At 42.4% G+C, this 2,242-nt stretch overlaps 1 pseudogene; it reads left to right on the top strand.

Annotated features, from left to right (window-relative positions):
- The first annotated feature begins 1,202 nt into the window (after window positions 1–1,202).
- On the top strand, window positions 1,203–1,680 carry LOC134808150 (calmodulin-like; annotated as a pseudogene).
- The last annotated feature ends 562 nt before the right edge of the window (window positions 1,681–2,242 follow it).

Raw genomic sequence — 2,242 nt, 5'->3', positions numbered from 1 at the left:
TGCAATAGTGCTACTTTTAAGTATATATATATATATATGTAGTGGTGTTTGTTTTTTATTTTTGAGACGGAGTCTCAATCTATTGCCCAGGCTGGAGTGCAATGGCGCTATCTCAACAACGTAACCTCCGCCTCCTGGGTTCAAGTGATTCTCCTGCCTCAGCCTCCCGAGTAGGTGGGATTACAGGCGTGTCCCATCACGCCCGGCTAATTTTTGTATTTTTAGTAGAGACAGGGTTTCACCATGTTGACCAGGCTGGTCTCAAACTCCTGACCTCAGTTAAAACGCCTGCCTCGGCTTCCTAAAGTGCTGGAATTATAGGCGTGAGCCACCACGCCCAGCCTCAATTTTCTAAAATAAAGTTTCAGGACAATGACAGTGAGACAGGGGAAGAAAACATGGTGGAATTAAGTCCTAATTACTATGCATGCATTTTTTTTTTGACAGTAGGGAGAAACCTTTTACAGATAAGTTACAAACAAAGAAAAGGCAAATAAATAATTTTGTAAAAGAAATTTAACACATTTCGTACAAGGTCTTTGCTATCATCATTTGTACAAACTTTTTTTTTTTTTTTTTTTTTTTGAGATGGAATCTCTCTCTGTCGCCCAGGCTGGAGTGCAGTGGCACGATCTCGACTCACTGCAACCTCCGCCTCCCGGGTTCAAGCGATTCTCGTGCCTCAGTCTCCCAAGTAGCTGGGACTACAGGCACCTGCCACCACGCCTGGCTAATTTTTGTATTTTTAATAGAAATGGGGTTTCGCCATGTTGGCCAGGCTGATCTCGAGCTCCTGACCTCAGGTGATCCGCCCGCCTCAGCCTCCCAAAGTGCTGGGATTACAAGTATGAGCCACCGCACCCGGCCAGTGTATTATTTTTTAATGCGCTGTTGGATTCTGCTTGCTACAGTTATATTTAAGAGTTTTGCTTTGATATTCATAAGTGAAATTGATCTATAGTTTTCTTTTTTTCTATGGTCTGGAATTAAGAGCATTGAGATTATCTGATCTTTAAAGTAGAAGGGAGTCCGAGTGGAGCGAGCGAGCCGAGTGGTCGTGCAGTCGCGTCCCGGAAACCGGTAGCGCTTTCAGCGTGGCTGACCAACTGACTGGAGAGCAGATTGTAGAATTCAAATCAGCTTATTTACTATTTGACAAAGATGGTGATGGAACTATAACAACAAAGGAACTGGGAACAGAAATGAGGTCTCTTAGGCAGCATCCCACAGAAGCAGAGTTACAGGACATGATTTATGAAGTAGATGCTGATAGTAATGGCAGAGTTGGCTTCCCTGAATTTGTGACAATGAGGGCAAGAAAAATGAAAGACGCAGGCAGTGAAGAAGAAATGAGAGAAGCATTCCGTGTTTGATAAGGATGGCAATGGTTATATTAGTGCAGCAGAACTTCACCATGCGATGACAAACCTTGGAGAGAAGTTAACAGATGAAGAGGTTGACGAAATGATCAGGGAAGCAGATATTGATGGTGTCGGTCAAGTAAACTGTGAAGAGTTTGCACAGGCTGGGCACGGTGGCTCACGCCTGTAATCCCAGCACTTTGGGATGCCAAGGTGGGCAGATCATTTGAGGTCAGGAGTTCGAGACCAGTCTGGCTAACATGGTGAAATGCCGTCTCTACTAAAAATACAGAAATTAGCCGGGCATGGTGGCACATGCCTGTGGTCCCAGCTACTTGGGAGGCTGAGGCAGGGGAATCGCTTGAACCCAGGAGGTGGAGGTTGCAGTGAGCCGAGATTGCACCACTGCACTCCAGCCTGGGTGACAGAGTGATACTCTGTCTCTAATAATAATAATAATAATAATAATAATAATAATAATGCATTATGTGACTGAATTTTGAAACCAGTTGTGTCTTATTCCACCAATTAACAATCATGATTACTAAATAAAAACATGTTTATTTTTAAAACTTGTGTAAAATATACACAGAAAAGTGCACAAATAATAATAGTAAAATTGGTAAATTTTCACAAATTGAACACACTCATGTAATGGGACTCATATCAACAGACCAAGTGTTATCAGAAGCTCTCTCATGCCTCCTTTTGCTCTTACACCCCTTAGGGTATCTGCTGTCTTATATTCCTAACCCCATAGATCAGTTTTGCTTATTTTCAAACTTTATATAAATGGACTCACACTGTATGCATTATTCTGTGTCTAGATTCTTTCACTTGACATTATGCTTGTATGCTTGTGAGATTCATCCACAGTATTG

Source organism: Pan troglodytes, chromosome 14, assembly GCF_028858775.2.
Source record: "Pan troglodytes isolate AG18354 chromosome 14, NHGRI_mPanTro3-v2.0_pri, whole genome shotgun sequence".
Classification (NCBI taxonomy): Eukaryota; Metazoa; Chordata; class Mammalia; order Primates; family Hominidae; genus Pan; species Pan troglodytes.
Note: the sequence above shows the minus strand (reverse complement) of the source record. Positions and strands in the feature narration are given on the sequence as shown.